This window comes from Mercenaria mercenaria, chromosome 10, assembly GCF_021730395.1.
Source record: "Mercenaria mercenaria strain notata chromosome 10, MADL_Memer_1, whole genome shotgun sequence".
Lineage (NCBI taxonomy): Eukaryota > Metazoa > Mollusca > Bivalvia > Venerida > Veneridae > Mercenaria > Mercenaria mercenaria.
Window position 1 is genome coordinate 81,944,817 of NC_069370.1, and position 23,052 is coordinate 81,967,868.

The following is a 23,052-nucleotide window of genomic DNA, read 5'->3' on the forward strand; positions in this document are numbered from 1 at the left end:
TTGTATATTCATTCTTCTGAAAACAAATCATAGACCTGTCTTCGATCTGACGCTTTATGGGTTAATAATGCAGAAATAATGAATACATTGCCGCAGAAACGCTTCAAAACAATGTTGCCTTAAAATGACGTCATTGACGTCATGACGTTACGTGTCAGTTACCGCGCAAAATTAATAGCTTTTATCTTGAAAGTACGTAATTCTGTGCATTTTCTTTATTCAAATTATTTTCAAATAACCATTATTTGCTGAAATATTTTTATGAGTCTTTTGCTCTGAATAATAATCAATATTTTGCTTCTTTTATGTAGTTATATTGAAATGTTATGCGGAATGTAAGAAAATGGATGATGGTAACCAATGTTGTTTGGAATATAGTTATGTGAGAGGTTACTTGTTACGGCCATTTTCAAATAAAACATCTAGCAGTTTGATTTGTAATACTTATTTTTCAGGTTCCGTTGATAATTTGTTACTTATATACTAAAACTAAGATCTAAAATTGTTCAAAATTCAGTAGAAAATTGTGGTTTCTTGAATTGAATTGATGTTACCATGGAAACGAAGCCCGTGACCTATGTATCTAAATGTAAAATTCAAAAGCGTTGACACTAGTCTATTTAAGAAACACAGCTTCGGCTTTTTATTTTCATTTCAACAATATCTGTGAGAATAATAGTAGCATGCTGAACGATTTTCCATGAACAATGCCAGACGAGGGGTACTGCTGTAAGTATTCTAAGCTTAGAAATTTGTTTGAATAAATGCAGATAACACGAAAATATAACTTAAGTTAGAAATAATATGTTTTAAAGCTACATCAACTAGAAAGGTAATCTTATTCAATATTATTTTATAAGAAATTACGGCAAAAAGCAAGATATAAGCCATTTTAAACATCTCTGTTGCCATGGTTACTTTAAACTTTAAGAAAAATAGGGTACCATGTATAGTGCCTGGTATTTTGCTAATAATATTACCCAAATATTCCATGTTGGTCATTAACAGAATGGCACTGAAGCCGTCGAAAACCCCTATTTTTATACATAGTTGTTTAAAAATGAGAGAAAATGCGTTACCATGGAAACACGAGCCCCGCGACATATACATTTTAAGCTTATATTAGAAAGCTTACGTGCATACTAGTAAAATTATAGATTATGCTGACTTCTACGGATATCAATGAAACTAAAATACACTGAAAAGTGTTAAATATCCGTATTTTCCTTCTTCTTTCAATATGAAATACCTTTGGAGGGTCATGTTCTTCAAACCTGGATAAAAATTTAACTTGAAGGGACAGAGACAAACGAAACTGAGATTTTAGCAGTTAAAACTTCATATTACAAGAAATACAAAAAGATGCTGCGGTTCAACTAATTTGAATTTACCCTTGTAACAAGGTAACCTACCTCCTTAACAGTAACTACAATTTGATCTGAAGTAAGCAAGGTAATGCTTATTACTAGTATCATCTTGTGATGTCTTAGAGGAATTTCTCATCAACACTGTAAATCCTGTCATCCTTTGAAGTTTGAATTTTATGTCAAATGGTTCTCAAGTTCTTGACCGGAAATGGATTTCCATGATCTGTCCGCTGCGACCTTGACCTTAAATGGAGTGATCCCAAAATCAATAGGGGGCATCTACTCCACATGTCCAATCATCCTAACATTATGAAGTTTCAACATTCTGGGTCAAGTTGTTCTCAAGTTACTGACCGAAATGGTTTTCCATGTTCAAGCTCCTCTGACCTTGACCTTTAACAGAGTGACCCCAAAACCAAAAGAGGTCATCTACTCTGAATGACCAATCATCCTATGAAGTTTCAACATTCAGGGTCAAGTGGTTCTCAAGTTTGATGGAATGACCCCTAAACCATTAAGTGTCGTCTACTCCATAAGCCCTGCCATCCTATGAAGTTTGAAGGTTCTAGGTCAAATGGTTCTCCAGTTATTGACCGGAAATGAAGTGTGACGGACGGACAGACAGGGCAAAAACAGTATGTCTCCCCAAGAGGGGTGGGGGGGGGGGGGGGGGGGGGGGGGGGGGGGGGGGGGGGGGGGTAGGAGACACAAATATAATTGTAAAATTATTATATATATTATTGTAAAATATTTTGTGCAGTTTCATAAAACAATATATCTTGATGAAAGGAAACATATTCTTTACTCCATTTAGAGACTTTCAATTTCAGACCATTTTGGGGCAAAAGTGAACTTTCTCCAAATTCGAGACAAGGCAGATTTGCACTGCCTTTGTCCATTGAAGTTCTACATTTGCATATACTACTGTCAGGCTGGGTTGTTTTAGACGGAGGATTTGGAAAAGCAAAGGGCAATGGTTTCATTCGTGAACAGAAAACAATACATTTTAGATTTTGAACAATCATGCTTTTAATCTTTTTACTCGTAAAATGTGAACCAGCCTATTCATAGTTGAATATTGATTAATAACACCAAAAAAGAAAACTAGAACTAGGTTCAAACAATATAAATAAACACAAAACTGAATAATCTATAATTCGATCTTTTTGCAGAGTAAATCATTGCTTTATAACTTCCTGAAACTTTTTCAGCAGCAGTTCTGGTATGCTAGATCACAGATTTTAGAATCTGAATGGATTAAATAACGTGTTATTACTAATGTCTGCAAACGTAAACATAACTGATACACTGCCAAAGCTGTTATTTTGTTATTTTATGTTGTGCTTTCGTTTTAACAAGAGGGTCATGATGACCCTATACCGCTCACCTGTTCAACTTGGCCTTGGAATCATCAAGATAAACATTCTGACCAAGTTTCATGAAGATAAGGTCATAAATGTGGCCTCTACAGTGTTAACAAGCTTTTCCTTTGATTTTAGTGGTGACCTAGTTTTTGACCCCACATGACCCAGTTTTGAACTTAGAAATCGTCAAGATAAACATTCTGACCCAGTTTCATGAAGATATGGTCATAAAAGTGGCCTCTAGGATACTAACAAGTTTCTCCTTTGATTTGACTGGGTGACCTAGTTTTAGACCCCATATGACCCAGTTTTGAACTTGGCACAGGAATCAATATTCTGATAAAGTTTCATGAAGACAAGGCAAAGTCAAAAATGTAGCCTCTAGGGTACTTTGATTTGACCTGGCGATCTAGTGTTTTGACCCCATATGACCAAATTTCGAATTTGGCCTAGAGATCATCCAGATAAACATTCTGTGCAAGTTTGTATCAAATCAAAGCATAAATGAAACCTCTATAGGGCTGAAAGGGCCAAAATAGAACCTATGATGGAATCTGGCCAGTTTTCAAAAGGAACCCAGATCTTATTGTGACTTAAATTGTGTGTAAGTGTGGTTAAAATCGAAATGTAAAATGTCACTTCTATCGGGTTCACAAGGTAAAATTCAAGAAAAGTTGGCTCTTTCTGGGGTCAATCAGGGGCCGTAACTCCAGAACCTATAATTGGATCTGACGGATTCATTATGGAATCCAAGATCTATTGTTGTTAAAGATATTTTAAAAGTTTGTATCAAATCAAACCATCAATTATGTCTCTATATGGCTGCAAAAGCCAAAATAGCAAATTTTGCCCCCTTAAGGGGCCATAACTCTGTAACTCATGAAGGAATCTGGCCAGTTTTCGAACGGAACTGAGATATGCCAATTCAAGTTGTGTGCAAGTTTGATTAAATTTGACTGCAAAATGTAGTCTGTAAAGTGTTCACAAGCCAAAATAGCAAATTTTTGTCCTTTAAGGGGTCATAACTCTAGAAACCATGATGGGATCTGGCCAGTTTTAGAAAGGAACCAAATTATTATGCCAATACAGGTGTGTGCAAGTTTGAATAAAATCAATTGCAAAATGTGATCTCTTATCTTGTTCACAAGAAATTGTGGACGGACGGATGACGGGCAATCACAAAAGCTCACCGAGTCACTATGTGATAGGTGCGCTAAAAAGGTACAAATACAATCATTCCCTCATCCCTTATAGCATAACTGAAAATGATCGTCTTACTTAGGTACAAAAATATAACAAAACTTGTAAGCAGAAGTATTCCGTTCAAATGCTTGCATTCCTTTTAGATCTCGAATAATTACTGAAACTAAGAATTCCATAAATCTAACTATATTTTGAAATGTCTTGGGCCTGTATACATCAACATTTTATGTCGAAAACATAAAGTTAGGCTTTGAAATACTAAAATTACTTTTTGCCCTACATATGTAAATCTACGGGTTTTAATTTAGTTTGACATTCATATTGCATATACTACAAGAAAAAGCTATGCAGTTGCAGCGATATAGATTTATTACAGAGACTGAATTTTTTGAGGTTGAAAGTCTAAGTTGAAACGTTGATGAATAAGGACCTTGTTGCGGATACCTCATTTTATCACCTACAAATGTTAATATTTAAACAGTCGCAGTCATTACAGAAATGATGTTTCAGAATATTAGCACCTAGCATTTTAATTTACCTTTTTGTGAAAGGACTGAATTAGTAACATTCTTTTTATGAATTCAGACTTGTTAGTGAGATTATACCGAAACTTGACCAAATTTATTAGCGGAGAGAACTGGGTTGCTTGCAAGCAAATGCAATGACTGCAATATATAATGTTCAAGATTTAACAACACTTATGATACAACTCTGTGATCTAGCATATTCCTTGAACTACCTCAGACTGAAATTCTCAAACCATTCTTTAAATCATACTAGTACAGACACCAGATTTTCCTATGTAACCGACATATCAGTAGTTTTTATCTGTACTTAAACACCGTTACACTGTGGATCACCATATAAAAGAAATCAAACATAACCACTCACCAACTGCTGTAACAATATAGAAATTTTATCCCTCTAAGTAAGTACTATTATATTTTTGTTTGTTTTGGATTTAGCGCAATTTTTCAACAATTTTTCAATTATGTAACAGCAGGCATTTAGCCTAACCAGTGTTCCTGGATTCTGTAACAGTAATAACCTGCTCTTTGCATGTAACCTCCAACTTCTCCACATTATTCAGCGGTGGCAGATAAACGATTTCAGACACAATGTCTTTTATCAAATCGTCACAGAGAACATATGCCTCACCCAGTGATCAAACTCATCTGCTGCGCTCTCCCTATTGAGCTAAGCGGGCAGGCTCACTATCATATTTGATGTCGTACTATGTTCTTGCACATATTTCTAAGAATGGCCTGAAAATCTTTATGAAAGTTAACAAAAGAATATGGAAACCTCTTTTTAAGCATAAATTGCACACAGCTACATCTATCAAGATGATATGTGTGAATATTACAGGTGTTATAATATATAAAGTAGAAAAGATAATCCCATAATTTCCTATAACAAGTAAATACTAACGCAGTTAACATCTGATATTTTGTGACATTCTTATAAATAAGTACCGTCCTACAGGTACAAGTTCATAGTAATCAACGTTAACTACTTTCCGTTTCAATACATTTTATCCTTATTTATTTGCAAAAGAAACTATATTCTATGGCACAAAATCATTGAATTTAATCAGCACTTTTTCATTTAAAAATTCATGGAAGTCATGTCTATTGCTAATAACATTACAGAACAATATCAATATACCTAGGAGGTTAACTCTTGAAATATTATGCACAAATATATTTCATATTTGCAATTATGGAAAAATATAGAAAAGCCTTTTCAGAAATACGTAACTGTATTATACAAACAACTGTTGTTCATTCACCTTAAATTCATCTGACATGTGTTATTACTGTACTCCACGGTCAGCAAAGGACACTAATTTCATGGGACATTATTCACGTAAAACACCAATTTCCATACAACTGGATATTCTATCATATATCTAAGAAGATATTAGCACTTTGGCGGTTGAAATACACAGAAATGACTATTGACCACATCAATAATTTAACTTATACTAAATGTCTCCTTTCTTTTTCTTGGGCTTATAACAAGTACCTTGCCAAGACAAGAGCACAATACACCTGTAATATTATGCCTTATAAAATAAGTACCTTTATAGAATATGTAACATTATGTACATGATTTTACACGAAACAACTTCAAAGAGGTTTCAAATGGGTCAACCATAAAAAAAACAACTTAGTTTCCCTTCCTCGACCCATGCCATTCAAAGGCTGGGAAGGTAAATATATGTTTTTACACATTTTTTTGTTAACACATTTCCAGTTAACAAACATTTATAGAATGTAAGTTACTAATGGATTAATTTCTGCCTCCTGCATAGCTACAACAACCATAAACAGGTCTGTAATAAAAGAGACTGTAATCTTTATCAAAGGTAACCAACCTGAAGTGAAAGAACTCTTTTAGAATCACAACCACACAACCTTAAAAAGCATTGCTGTCATATGTGATGTATTTGGATAGGGACAGTATTATTTTGGTGGGTAGGTCTCGGAAGGGAAACAAAGAGTTCGTTCTCTCACTGTTTTTTTTTCTAACATGTTTCATTCTATACATGTTGTAAAAATCTAACCAAGCTAACCCTATCCCAAAAGCACTATATTTCCTCATTTAACGTCTACATAATCTCCTATCTAAAACCTTTCTAAAGACTTTCATTTCTAACTTTGATAAATGTCTAGGTGCAAAATCTATATATTTTAACTAAAGACAGATAGCCAGCTATCCCGTCGTTGAAAAAGTGAGTAAATTACTTAACACAGCTCAATGTTACTATTAAATGACTACATATACTAATTTTACAGCCATAAATACATGTTCAGCATTTATACAAAAAGGCAACATCATGTAGGCCTGATAGTTTTGTCCTAAAGGTATGAATTGTATCTGCTAAGCTACTTCTCTGGTATTTTGAAGGTTGCTCTTAACTGTGTTCTAAACAGAACATACAACATAGTAATGTTTTAAAATATGTCTGAATGCTCAAACGCAAATGCAAAATGTATATTGGTTATATCTTTTCATATTTTAGACAAAATCACTCACATGCCTTCTTGATGAAACACGTGCTAGCATATGCTAAAATATCCTGTCAAAAAATAAATGTATGTTAATATCAGTAATTCAGCACAAAGACACTTTTTGCATTGCAAGTATAGAGCAGTTCAAGCTTTTTCTTAATCAAATACATCAAACTCTCTATCTACATACCATTATTTGCTCCGGACGTCCTGTTACATGGCAACTTAGAACATGATTTGCTTTATAGCTGCGGTTGCCAACATAAAATAATACCATGGAAACTTAGCTACTTTTCCAAAACTGGACAGTGCAAGGACTATTCTGGGATCCTCAACAAATTATAGGCAAAAGCAAACCACTTTCAACACTTTGTCTCATGAATGTGCAAGTCAAAATTTCAATTTATATAAACAAAACGTATCTTCCCAAAGATGTTAGATATTTCCAGCTTTTAAAACTTTTTCAAGAGAAAATGAAGCATAAATGTCACATTGTACGATCAGACTGGTATACCTCAATATTACTTTTTATATATTTTCTTATATTCAGGGAAGAAAGTTAAATCGAAACATAAATACAATTGTTTGCTTAAATACTGGTTTGGTGGGCAGTTATGACTCTGAACTGACTTAACATCGGTACTATTACAAGTCGTTAAAATGTTCTTGTGAAAATTAATGATAAAAGTAATACTGGTTATAAAAGCATGGAAATACATGAACGTCGTTGGGAACTGTAATGTGAAATTAACATTCAGCATGCAACTGTAAACCTTGAAGCTAAAAGAATCCCATCTGAACACACACAAAACCTTACACATGTATAATCCTCAAAACAGAAAGATTTAGACACGTATATAGCTGATTGAAGTAACAGTCCCGACTTCCTAGAAAAGCAAGCATCTAACAATATATAATACTCTTTGATCATATCTAGCTGAATTCTGTGTTATAATCTGGTCCCATTTAGAAGGTCATTAAGTCAGCTGACAAAATGTGTTCCAAATCTTGCACAAGAAACATGATCTAAAGTGCTAAACAATAAACTAATGTCCACTTCACTTGTTTGCAACAGACTTTTTTCATGAATTTCTTTTAAATATTAAAACAAACGTTTCCCTGTAATTATGCTTACAGGTATCTCCCACTCTCAAATAGAAATAAAAACTTGCAAAAAATAAAAATTTAATATTTGATCTTTTCACTCAAACGGGAAGTAATTTTTATTTTAACTTAATACCTTTGGGCAATAAATGGCTTTACTTTTCTGACAATTTCGCTAAATTCTTACTTCTTAAACTAAAGAAGACAATATCCACTAAAATGTTACAATAAAATGCAAACAACTCGAGATTAAGTTCTCAATACAGAATACAATCATAGTGTTACTTATATTAATGTACAATTTAATGGTTAATTCTCCAATTGGGAAATGCCTGCGAATTTTGAAAATATTTGCAACATTAAAACTATGCATTAATCTTCAAGTCAGAAGTCATAATACAGAACCTTTGTCACTTCCGCATATTTGCAATAGAAAAAGTATCAAATACATAAAACTTTTCAGTTAAAATCGTATTTAATTTAAGTATCTTTTGCTAAAATGAACATAAGTTATAGGAAAGCTGCACCTTTACTAATCCTACCTGTCCAGTATTACAAAACCTGTTCCATCTTGACATTTTGATACAAGCAAAACTGTATTCTTCAATATAAAATACTAACTGGTATTTCATTTGATTATGGCTCGGCTCATTAAAAGTTAATTTTTCACCATAAGTAAGCTGATTAAACATATGAGGCAGTTTTTAAAGGGTAAATCAAACACCTATAAATATATTCTAACAATTTTTGTTGTGAAAAAAAAAAAGGTTTGATATTGTGTCTAAAACTGTTCACATTTTTCACTCAATTGTGTAATTGCAAGGGAAGTAAACAAATAGATATCTCTGCTTGTAAGTACTGGCTTCAGGCAAGAGTTGTCATTCTTTGCAGATCATTTATTAAAACTTCTGTTATTGATGTAAACAAAACTATCATAAATTTCACATTTGTAAAATTTGGTTATTTGAAGGACTTAGAAATCAATTTTCAGATTTTATTTAATGTATTTCTATCTTTGGTCCATCTCTAAACTGTTGTAATTTTATAAGATTTTAAATCTTGTCCTACATTTCATTGTAGAGAATCTCTGCTACTTTTTGCAGAATTCTGGGGTCAGCTTGGGTCAGTGTGTATTTCAACATGTAGTTCAATAAATCTCTATGGTCTAGGCCACCTAGCTGGCAGGGCTTATGCTATAATTTAGGAGATAGCATTCCATATTTGGGAGATAGCTTTCAATATTTTGCAACTGGTATAAAAGGGGTTGTTTTCATGTTTTCAGGGCTGACTGGAGGGTTTTTGAGGTGAAGAAGTCACAAATATATGAGAGAAAGAGAACTTATCATTTTGAAACAACTGATGTATATATTCATTATAACATGACTTTAGTGTAGATTAAAATGTAATTGGAGTTTATGATTTGTGTATTGTATATCTACCAACGTTTTATTACAAAACATAACCCTAATGATAAACTGAGGCTAAATGATCACTTTGTTTTTCGAAAACATTTCAGCAAGCAAAATATCATTCATCAGGCATTTGCAAATTTTATGTTATGCAAAAAAAAACAAAAAACACTAATACAGTAATTGCATCTTGCAAAATTTGAAGGAAACTCATGAAAAACACTGTTACAGATTATGTGAACCAAACAATAAATGCCACTAATATCACAGTCAAATACATATATAATTTTATCATACCATTTTATGTACACTACTAACACATAACAATGAAATGCAATAAATATAACTGGAAAAATATACCTATTTCCTAAAACTTTAAATCTGATAAGACTAATCACAACACAAGTGAATCTATGTTATAAAATAACATGTGAACTGAATCAATTCTATACATATTATGTCCAATATGTATAATTCTATACATATTATGTCCAATATGTATAAAAAAGAAAACAGAAGGTCAAAGATCAACAATTATTTTCAGGTATTCCAGCCTTAAGTGAAGAGATATTTGTGAACATCTTTAACAAGTTGACATCTCATTAAGCCACCTATAACTCCAAAAAACTCATAATATTGTTTGATTAATTTCAGTTTTAAGGCATTTGTTCAACAGTTTCAGTTATGTAATGGCAGCAAGTTCAGTTATCCTGTGTTCTTGGATTCTGTACCAGTATAGATTTTTTTTCAAAATAAAACATGAATTCGAGGTTGGGAACAAATGCCTTTAGCACAATATCCTCTGTCAAGTTGTCACATAGAACATTCACCTTCTCCAGGGACAAAACTTTGAACCTCTCAATTCATAGTCCTGTACTCTACCAATTGAGTTAACTGCAGTCTAATTACGATATTTGTTGTACAAACTTATTGTTTATACTTCACTGTACATTCAAATAGCGACAGCTATATGCTTTACCTGTGGCAAATAATAAAACTGTTTACATTTAATTATTGATCTTTGACCAAGAGGACAAACATGAAATCTTCAATGAGCAAAAACATGGTTCCTGATTTGATAATGCAAACGTGACAAAGAGCAATAAATACTAACATACTGTCAATAACAATAATAAGGCAGTGACATTGTCAAAAATTGTTCATGAGTAAATGACTTTACCATATTTTGTATTCTGTCTTGGTACCAAGCCAGGATTTTGTATATAATACTTCCATTGGTTGCATAACTCCATCATTAAGAGCCTTTATAAGCAAGCCTCGTGTCAGCTTTGTGGAAGCCTCATGTAAATACTTCACTATTTATGACACCAAGTCATAATATACAGCTTCAGATAACAATACTTTTTCCCATTCTCTGCTAAAGTTTGGTCTATGTTTCCAAACTAGGCTTACAATTTTTGATACATGCATGTCAAACATATTATTCCTTTTTAATGGTTTTAGTGTCTTCTGCAAAAGCAAAATTAACTCTTTAAATATGATAGTTTGACCTACCCGCTTTTCAGTCAACCTGAAAATGTTATGGGGAGACATGTTTACGAACTTGATGAAATGATTATTTTATATCTTAGATAATAATTTAGAGCAAAAAAAGCATCATATGATTTAAATAAAAGCTTTGTTTTTTTAATAAAACCAATATTTTCACATACTCATAAAGAAATGAATCGCCGATTCTTTTATGTTGTTTAAACAGAAAAAAAGTTGAAGACTGACAGTAAGAGGGACAATGATGGTCCTAGATTACTAATCAAAGTTTCACAGCTCAAATATTAATGAATATTTTAAGAAGTCAATCATCCAAGAAATATTTCTTGAAAATTACTTTGAAATGCAAGCCTTCAGATTCAGAGATTTTCAAATTTTACCATAGATACATTTGATGAAAACTAGCCCTAGGGCTCTTTTGTGGTCATGTTTATTTTTGACAAATGAAGATGGCTTAAACAAAAAAGGAACATGTCTTTGAAATTATTCTGACATTGGCCCTACAGTTTCTGACAGGATTATTATTTGTTTGTTTTGGGTTTAACGCCATTTCTCAACAGTATTTCAGTCATGTAACGGCGGGCAGTTAACCTAACCAGTGTTCCTGGATTCTGTACCAGTACAAACCTGTTCTCCAAAAGTGACTGCCAACTTCCCCCACATGAATCAGAGGCGGAGGACTAATGATTTCAGACACAATGTCATTTATCAAATACTCATGGAGAACATATGCCCTGCCCGAGGATCAAACTCAAGACCCCGCGATCCATAGACCAACGCTCTACCTACTGAGCTAAGTGGGCCGGCTGACAGGATTATGAAAGTTTCCACAACATATACTTTCAAAAATGATCTGAACAATTCCTGTAGACAGTCGTCCAAGGAACATTTCTGCAGAAGTATTTTGAAATCAGGACGGCAGTTTCTGACAACAAGTTATTAAAGTTTCCATGAATATATTGAGAAAAACAGATATCTATCCTAGCGACCATGTTTTAACAAACCAACATGATGCTTTTCTCCTGCGACCATATCAAGACAAAACTGAGGAATTTGGAAGAGGGTTAACTAGGGATCATATCAACGAAAATATTCTGAAATTTGGCCAGATGATTCTGATTTCTTTTGTTTGCATAAATATCTTAGCTTTGAAGAAATCTGAAATCGGACCTACTAAGACATGTTCTAGAAAACTTTGGTTGAAACCAGCTTTCTGGTTCTTTAAAGTGCAGATGACAGGCGGATGACAGGTAGATATCAAACAACCTTTAAAGCTTATCATGGTCAAGGTAGCTAAAAACTGAAAGTTTGTATTCACAAAAAAGCAAATAAAACTAGTAAATCTCTAAATCTAAGAAAATAAACTACTCACATATAAATGTGTACAATAACAGAAATACAAATATAAAGCTAACTATGTATAAACTAAATTCTATAAATAAAGTAGAAATGCACCAAGAAAAAAGTACTAATCTAAATAACTAAAGCTTTTTGATGGGAAACTGAAACATTAGTATGAAAATAACAAACATTAAGATATATATACAGAGAAAATGTGTTTAAACATAACTAGTGTAGTCAATAAATAATGCTTTCCTTTCTGGCCCCTTAGATGAGATCTAAACTTACTTGCTTGATATCTATCGTTTTTACTGACTTGTTATCTGTAACTAACTGAATAAATTTGTGTGCGTGTGTGGTGGTGGGGGGGGGGGGGGGGGGGGGGGGGGGGGGGGGAGGGGGGCGGGACAGGAGCTGGGGCATGTTTGTGACACCTTTTTTTCAATAATATTTCAGAAATGTAATCAAAAGCAGTTAACCTAACCAATGTTTCTAGATTCTGTACCAGTACCAACATGTCCTTTGCATTGCTGCCAACTTCATATGGGCAAATCATATCAGACATAATGTCTTCTACAAAATTGTTGTAGTGAACATACTCCTTGCTGGGGAATCAATCTCATGACAGTATGATCCTTATTGGGCTAAGTGGGCGGTTTTATTACATTTTCACTTTCAAATTCAATTTTACTTCCACAATTATATAATGAATAAAGATACAATGAACAAATAAAAATAAATAAATAAATAACAGGCAATCTAATATATTTACAAAAAAATTAATTTTAGTTGCCTAGATTTTGTACATTTTTGTATATACTTTGAGCCAAATAGCAGTATTTCCTTATCAACATTGCATGTACAATTGTCTTACACTGAATCCATAGCATGAAATTATGGCTTTGTAGTTTCTAAACCTCCAAAAATCTAACCTAGGTAATGAATTGCTACGAATCAATTCCTAAATGCAGATTATTCTGCATATATATCTATGTACATATGTGATGAAATAAACATGATTATAGCATATGTAAGATCAAAGTTCAAGCTACAATGAGTCATTAATACCATACATAACATATTTTTGTCTTACATCATGTTACTGAGTCACTATTTAAACATTAAGGTCATAGCTGATGAAGAGATACTAATGGCTAAAGCTTATGAAGAATTTTCACAGATCAAAACTCAAATCATGTTAAATAAATACTGAATTCCATCAAGCAGTGTACCTTCTGGTAACACTATGCAACTTAATGCAATCTTTTGTTCATCATTACTTTATCACGGCAGCTATAATGGCAGTCAACAATGTTTCAGCCAAATCTAACACCTTGGGTTTCACAACTCTACCATACTGTCATAAAAAGGGAGACTACTGTGTTAATGTGACGTATTAGCAGCAACGATCAATTTCCAAAATCTTATCAGGGCTAGCACTGGAATGTGCATTTTGAGCAAAATGCTTAAAATGCTAATTTTGGCTCAAGAAAATTCAGAAATGGCTCAAACTCTAAAAACCCCTACTTTAAGAATTAAAACCAGTCAATTTTTATATAATGTTATTTTGGACCAAAGAGTGCCAAGACAGACTGTGACAAAACATGCAATAAACAAGAGGCACAGTCCATGGTCCATTAACACCATCAAGTGACAATAAACCTTTGCCCTTGGGGTAATTAAAAGCATCTCTCACAGTTTGTTTAGCTAAACTGGTACTGATTAATGAATATACATGGATCAAAGGTGTTTGTTTGTGGCACATTTGTTCCTTGATTGAATAATGGGCCATCTTTTATTATCTTATCAAAAGACAAGATTAAAGAATGTTGAAAGGTAAGTGTGTTTGATCTGTATTGTTCAAAAAAGTTTAAATAAATAAAATTATTTTAATTGAGTAATTCATTATGGATGCCAATAAGTATATAATAAAATGTTTTTAAATTAATTTCTTGCTTGTCATTATGGCTAAGAAATGTAGTTCTGAATCAGGTAGTTTACCTCCTGCAAAGAAAGCTAAATCTGTGAAAAGTGAAGCTATAAGGACTCTAAATCCAGCTAAACATGGAAAATAAGAGAGAACGTGTTTGTATACAAATCCGTTGTATTTTTATCCTTGATGCACTGTTTTGCTTATTATTACACAAGGACCGACCAGTCAGTAATGAAGCATTTAGTATGATTTAACATTTGTGGATAATGGTGTTTTCTGCTGCAATCTAAGCATTTGAAATACCTTAAAGCCCAAAAGCTTCAGGGGGCAAAGCCCCCTGTGAACCCCACCAAAGCCCTGTCATGGACACGCGAATGGGCGTGCCAGCCTATATTGTTAATATATTGAGAAATGATATAAACTATGGTTAAAAATAAATTTATCCTTGATGCACTGTTTTGCTTATTATTACACAAGGACAGACCATTCAGTTAATGGTGTTTTCTGCTGCAATCTAAGCATTTGAAATACCTTAAAGCCCAAAAGCTTCAGGGGGAACAGCCCCCTGTAAACCCCACCAAAACCCTGTCATGGACACGCGAATGGGTGTGCAAGCCTCTTCGATCCACGGCGTAAAAATCTGGCCCAAACTTTTTTCAACCCAGCGCTAGCCCTGCTTATGATTTGTATCTTCAAACAAAATATAGAAAGTTGGAGAAAAACTAACAGTTAAAGTATCATGGAGAACTGTGTTTGATTTTGATATAGTAATTTGCAAATGAGCAGAAGGCAATATACAATCCTTTTTTGTAAAATGTTTGTATTTACTGTTGTGGTAATCTTGTTTTATCATCTTTTATCTTTGTTTCAGTTTTGTTTTGCACGAAATTAACATTTTATATGTTGCTTATAAGCAAGTATACATTTAATGTGTAAAATATAATTGTATGCGTCTGCATTTCAAAATACATTCTGAGTTACATTTCTCTTATTTATGCTTAAAGCAGTTAAAATGTGAAAACATTCAGTAATGAAAAAAGCATAATCATGTCTATTATCTGGTAGCTGTTAACAACTTTAATAACAGGTGGAATGACTTTTTAATTTAAAATAGAGGTCATATATTTCAATTTAAATAACACTTTGAATAAAATGTTTTCATTTTGGCTGCAATAATAAAACGAAAGATGGTAACATTTTGGCACTTTTATGTTAATGTGCAAACTTTAGACATGCCATTAATCTAACCAGAAAATACCAACATTTGGCACTGAAGATGTAAAGCCGTAAACAGTATGTTTATCTCAGAGTAAGATACACATCTTTGTCATATGGTGACTTTTGAAAGAGGAGGAAGATCAAAGGTGCCCCTCCAGCACGGCCAGGCACTTGGTTAGAACCAGCGCACTTACATAAGCCGGCTGAATGACTTCCTTACATGAAAAAACCCAAGTAAGGTTTCAAATCTGCTAGGGTGAGGGGCAAGTAATTCAAAGTCAGTGCCTTAAACACTCTTCCATGGAGGCTTTCATGCAAAACTTCAGTATTCTAACATTTTGAGACCAGTATCATGTTATGTAAATATTACCCGGATTTCAACAGCAATTGTCACACCAAGTTTTGATTTTATCATAAAATGAATAATGGTGTGATGCAAATGAATTAACATGATCTAAATATGAAATGTAAGGATTGTGAAAGAAAAAACATATTTTATATTGATATAATATATACATTACACAAAGGAGCATTAAGGCAGTAGTACACCTACATACTTTTAAAAACAACACTTACTGAACATTTTTCTCAACATATAAATTAACAGCAGAAAGCACAGGATAACAATAATAAAAAAATAATCTTTATTGTGTTTTGACATTAAAATGTGTACAAGTCCTTAAATGTGAACTCATCAGTAATTTTTTTTTTAAAAAGCTTGAATGAAGTCTTCCAATTCATCTCATATTTTGTGCTTCAACTAGAGAAACCCATGATTATATACCAAGACATAGAAACACAACTCTCAGTCACATGGTACAGACTTTACTTTGCATTAAATGGTCCCAGAAACATTATATTTTAATACTTTTACCAAATGCTAGGAAGGTTAATTAACATAAGGAATGGGTAAAATACAAACAATATGGACAATTTACACTTTGTATATTGCAAAACGCAGATCAATACCATTTGAAAACAAAACATATGCATAATCTATACAGCAGTGAAATATGGGGTTTTGATAAGAGACTGCATAATGAGATAGATAAACTTTGGTTAGAACATTAAACAACAGGCTATTTTCGGTTATAATGTAATAGCACTGGGAAAAACAAAGAAAAAAAGATTCTGACTAGAGAGGAAAAAGGTGTACGAGACAAAATACTGTAAAATGTTTGTTTGAAAGACACACATTATAATTACAACAATCAGGATCATGGATCATATGATGAAATTGCTTGCAAAAATAAACATGATTTTGATATAAAGGGGAAAAATGTACGAGATTACGTGCATATCACTATTGCTATATTAAGACTAATTGCACAAAAAGAAGTCTATGCAAAAGGTTCAATAAATATTGGAATGTAAATATCACAGAACATACAACCTAAGTAACATATATACAACACCACACATGAAAAACAGCTTGAACACACCTTAAAACAAGATAATTTAAAATATATTTCCATTAGCAAATTATGTTTTACAGTCGGGTGTTCAGTTTAATTTTGTAAAATAAGTCCACTCACTCACAAAATACCTTTTCCTTTTTTAATCAACAGTTTTGAGAATATTGTTTTCTACATAGAAGTGTTACATTCATACACCAATGACAGCAAAACTAAAATAAATTCATGTATATTACATTTCCTAACTTTTTAAAACTTAAATCTATTTCCTAACTAATATTTAGATTATCTGAAAAACATTTCAATACTTTACAAAGGAAACTCATGTCATAAGAAAGTTTCTATTATCCAAAATACACACTAAGATGCTGTAAAACTTAATTTCTTTGACAACCTAAAAATATGTGTTCAGCTGCAAAAACAAACAAACAGGAAGCAAGTCCTAAGCACCCACTTTGTGACATCTAAAGTTTAAAACAAATACATGTATACTAAAATATGTGTAAGGCTAAATTTGTGTACACAATAAATCACATAAATATATCTAGGTCTCAAATCTATACAACCCTAAGTTTTAAAGCTTTTAGCTTGCTATGCCCTAATTATATCTCTATATTTATTCAAAAGCAACTAAAATGCAAAATCTGCACAAGGAAGACAAACTGTTTCTTCAAATCTCAATTTGAAATAAATTTCATTGAAATTATCCACCATCCCAAATCCCCCTAAAAATATTTTAACAATTAAATTAACTGCAACATTACTTACAGCAAACTTCATCCCAAAACAACTGATAAACTTACTTTATTTTTCTTTAAAAAAAGTATCTTTCTGATTAACTTATATTAAATATTTTCTATCACAAACAATACTGAGATTCATTTTTTGTTTCATGTTTATAAATCAAAAACAAAATACAAAATAAACATTGTGTTGAGACAGAATGATAGAACTGAGAAATTACACATATAAAAAAACCTGAGCACTCTGCAGAGTTTATCTATCTGCTTTCAAACAATTAAAAAACCAGAAGCAGAACCACTGACAAGACAAGTCTGACAACAGAGGTAAACAAGTATGTCATCCCTTGATGCCCTATAAAGCTTACAACAACTATAAAAAAACTCTGAAAGGCTAACTACAAGCACTTATAGATCTACAACCCTGTTTCTTTATTCCTGATAAGTATACTACAGGTAGAGGGTCTATTTCACTCTACAGGTGTATTTGTCCGACTTGGTCTTGCTACCACATGGTTTGGCACAACTCTGTATGTTTTCACTCCGTCTGACTGCTGTAGTACAATTCCTTGTTTCTCAAGGTTAGGGTTATCCTTTGTTGCCATCTGCAGGGCACACCAGTTAGCAGTTCTTGCTCTACGTGAAAGCACTGTAAGTTCTGATATAGCTGCTGCTAAGGCTAAAATGTCTGAAAAAAAAAAAAAAAAAAAAAAAAACGAAAATTTTTTCCTTCCTTGAATTTATATACAAAACACTGGTAAATTATCAGTTAGTAGGAAAGTAAGTGTTAAACATCATGATTATCAGTAAGGAGTGTGTGTGTGTGTTCGGGTTTTTTTCAACAATTTTTCAGTCATATAAACGACGGTGTCTACTTGTAGCAGTGAGCACAATGCCCAACTTTATAGTGCTGCCTCACTGGAATATCACGCTGTAGACACGTGGCATGATATCCCACCCAGTCACATTATACTGACACCGGGCTGACCAGTCCTAGCACTATCCTCTTAATGCTGAGCACCAAGCGAGGAAGCTACTAGTACCATTTTTTACTGAAACTGAAACTGAAACTGGTTTATTTGCTTAAACGCCTATTTCTACATTTAAAACATATTCAATGGCGTTTTACAATACAAGTTGAAATAAAATATTAAATATAAAATATTTTAAATAAGATTAATTAAAACGAATCAAAATAGCAATTATTAATTTAAAGTCAATGATAATACTATATTTTAAAATATTACTAACATACAATTATCACAGACAAACATTAAATTTCTATCACTGTCACCAGCATCATTGTTTAAAACTCAGTCAAAACTTAGAATAATGCAAAGTAGTCTCTGAAGAAATGCGTTTTCAACCTTTTCCTAAAGCAGTCAATTGAAGAACTTTGTCTGATGTTCAACGGCAAATTGTTCCACAACTTTGGCCCTATAGTACTAAAGCTTCTATCACTAAAAGTTTTTCGCTTGTTGAAAGGGACGATGTAACAGTCAACTGATGACTCCGAGGATCTGAGGGAGCGCTGGGGGATTTTCGGTGTTAAGAGTTCAATCAAATATGCAGGCGCATTTCCAACATGGCAATTGAACATGTACGTCAAGATCTTAAAGTTTATTCTGGCTTTGATCGGCAGCCAGTGCAAATCGTAGAGTGCCTGCTTAGAACTGTCTCTTCTTCTACGATTCAGAACTAACTTCGCACACATATTTTGAATGCGTTGCAGTTTTGCGATGTCACAATCAGAAATACCGTATAAAATAACATTACAGTAGTCTAAATGCGAAATAACCAGCGATAGCACTAAGGTTTCAGTTGCATCCTGAGTCAAATATTTGCGAATGTTTTTGATTCGGAAAAAATTCAACATTGCCGTTCTACACTTTATTTTTATATGCTCTTTGAAAGTTAAAGTTTCGTCCAAATAGGCCCCCAAATATCTGATGTTACTCTGTCTCTTGATTTATCACCACAAATATCTATCTCGTGAATGTTTAACTTATTCAACTGAGGGGCACTTCCAAAGGCAATATGTTCAGTTTTTGAGGAATTCATTTTTAGTTTGTTACTGTTCATCCACTCATTTGAATCTGTAGCAAACTCCTCTAGTTCACCAATGGATTTAGCCTCGATGGATGGTTCGGGCTTAAAACGTGTGCTTGCAGTGTGGTCGTCGGCAAAGCCAAAGACGGAAATGGACGGGGGAACAATGTCAAAAATCGTTCCTGCGTACGTGAGATAGAGCCACGGCCCTAAACAGCTTCCCTGGGGGACACTACACGTAAGCTCACGTGCTGATGACACTGTTTGATTCACACTCACGCGGCAGCTCCGTGGCCTCAGATATGAGTTCAACCAGTCCAATGCAACACAGAGACACCATACTGACATTTCAAAACGTCCAAAAGAATATCGTGATCTACCGTATCAAAAGCTGCACTAAGGTCTAATGCTATCAATGCAGTCACTTCTTGATGTTCCATAGCGTCCAAGATGTCATTGATAAGTCTCAATAAAGCCGATTCGCACGAATGATGTTGCCTGTATGCGGACTGATTTTTTGGAAGGAGATTATGTTCATTTACATGTTTATTAAGTAAATACAGTGCTGCTTTCTCTATCAATTTGGACAAGAATGATAAGATGCTCACTGGCCTATAGTTTGAGAATATAAGTTCGAGACCAGCTTTCTTTAACAGAGGTCTAACTATTGCCTGTTTCCACTGCACTGGGAAGACTCCTTGAGTCAATGAAAGATTCACTAGTCTAGTTATAATTGGGAGGAGCTCGTTTAAATATGACTTCAACACTTTTGTTGGAATAACATCAATTTCACACGACTTTGTTTGTAACTGGTTAATGAGTTTTTCTAACTTCATCCTCACTAAGTTCATCAAATTTTCCAAATTCCGGCACATTTCTCATTGATGGTTTATAGTTTTCAAAATCTTTTAAGCTGTCCCGTATTTTCTGAATCTTTCCATGAAAAAGTCAGCAAATTTGTCAGCTAGCGTATTTTCATTTTCAACAACAGGCATTGGATTCTCCGACTTGCCGCCGGTGAGATCTGTCACAAATTTGTAAAGTTTTTTGGAATCACCTTTGTATTCGAGCACTTTTTGGCTAAGAGTTCTCTGTTTTTCTAGTTTCAGTTCATGGTGATATTTATTAAGAGCAGTCTTGAAAATTTCATAGTCCTGTGGATTTTGGTACCTCCTCCACAAACGTTCGGATTTGCGCAGAATTTGTTTTAAGTGGCGGATATCCTCATTAAACCACGGTTTCGGATTTCGACAAATAATAGTTTTCTCTTTTAAAGGAGCGTGCTTGTCAATGATATTTTTCATTTCATCTTGGAAAATGTCAACATATGTCTCAATTGAATCACTTTCAATTTTCAAATCAGCAAGGTCACTAGCAAAATCTGAGTCATTTATGTCATTAAAGTTCCGGTAAGTAATAGACTTGCTGATGATGTTTTCCTTTTTCACTTTTGTAATGACTTTTACGTCTTTGGTATGACGCGGCCGGGGATCAACCCACGACCTCCCGCACTCGAAGCGGACGCTCTACCACTAGGCTACCGAGGGGGTGTTATCAGTAAGGAACAGGAACAAGTCAGACTAGATACTTTTGTAGAAAAGCACATGGCCTTCCCAAAGCAAAGTACCCGGTAGTAATAGGCAAGAAGTTAATAAGGGACAGGAGTGTAAACTGAAGAGACACCGATGGTTTGCTTAGTGACTGAAATGCAATACGAATCATCTACTCAGCATGTTCAATCATCCAATGAAGTTTCAAGGTTCTGGGTAAAGTGGTTCTCAAGTTATGGATCAGAAACAGTTTTCCATGTTCTGGCCCCTATGACCTTGACCTCTGAAAGAATGGCCCAAAGATCAATAGGGGTCATCCACTCTGCATGTCCAATCAGCTTATGAAGTTCCCACATTTTGGGTCAAATGATTTTCAAGTTATTAATCAGAAATGGTTTTCCATGCTCAAGCCCCTTTGACCTTGACATTTGATCAAGTGGCTCCGAAAATTATAGGGGTCATAACCCTTTCTACCTATGAAATTTAAAGGTTCCAGGTCAAATGGATCCGAAATGGTTTCCAAGTTCTGGCCCGTATGACTCTGAACTTTGATTGAGTGACCCAAAAAACAATAGAGCTTATCTACTCCGTAAGTCCTATCAACCATTAAAGTTTGAAGGTTCCAGGTCAAATGGTTCTCCAGTTATTGATGGGAAACAGTTTTCCATATTCTGGCCCCTGTGACCTTTGATCAAGTGACTACAAAATCAATAGGGTTCATCTAATCTGCTTGTCCAATCATCCTGTGAAGTTTCAACATTCCGAGTTGTGGTTCAGAAACAGGTTTCCATGTTCTGGCCCCTGGTATCACCCGCCGAATTGGTTTGTGTGGTGAGGAATGGCAAAGTAATAATTATATCTGGCAAAAAGTTTAGAAAGTTACTAAAAAGCAAATAATTTCATTAGTTAGGATCAATTTAACAGAAAATGAATGTTTTAAGTGAACATGATAAATGTATGTTAAGTTGATCCTGTCTGATGAAATTATTTTGAATGGAATATGTTTACAGCAATAGGCTTAGCTTCTAGAATTGTATGGAGTTACTGTATAGCGGGTTATATTTGCGGAGGTTTAATTTTCGCTATATTCGCGGTCAACACTGACAGCGCGAAATCTAAACACCGCCATTTTTTGTTACCGCGAATATACACATTTCACAAAGGCTGACCACTCAATTACAAACTTTACTCATCAGTAGCTCTAGTTTTATATACAGTGAAACACCGCTCGCTCGAGGTCGCAAGGGGATGAGCAAAATGCTCGAGTTATCCATGGTTTCGAGCGACCCAAACATTGTTTCCTTTTTAGGATTATTTTTTACAAACAGTTGTTAGAATAGTCTAAACAATATTAGAAAACGACAGATTATTGGAACTATCACGATGTCATCCGCATAAAGAAGAATCAATAGTTTAAGCCAAGTTTTCGTCACTACAAGAAGTCATCTAGCTCTATGCAAGCGGCACCGTTAGCTTCCAAATAAGACTGTAACAACGTTTGTTCATCTGTGGATGTTTTAAGCAAATCAGACTAATAGTGTGGGAGGAGTTGTATACACAATATTTTGCTCTTTATTCTATTCTATTTAGCAATACTTTTAAAGAGCTAAAACGGCAGTTTTGAATAGTCAAAGCAAACGTTTCTTCCTTTATGGTCATCTGCACATCAAGCTTGATCATCTGTGAAATTTCGAAGCAAATCAGGCTAATAGTGTAAGAAGAGTTGGATACACAAGATTTCGGGACGTACGGACAGCAACAACACTATATACTCCTACATAAATTTGGGGGCATGAAAAGACCAAAATAATTCACTGTTGTAATCAATCGTCA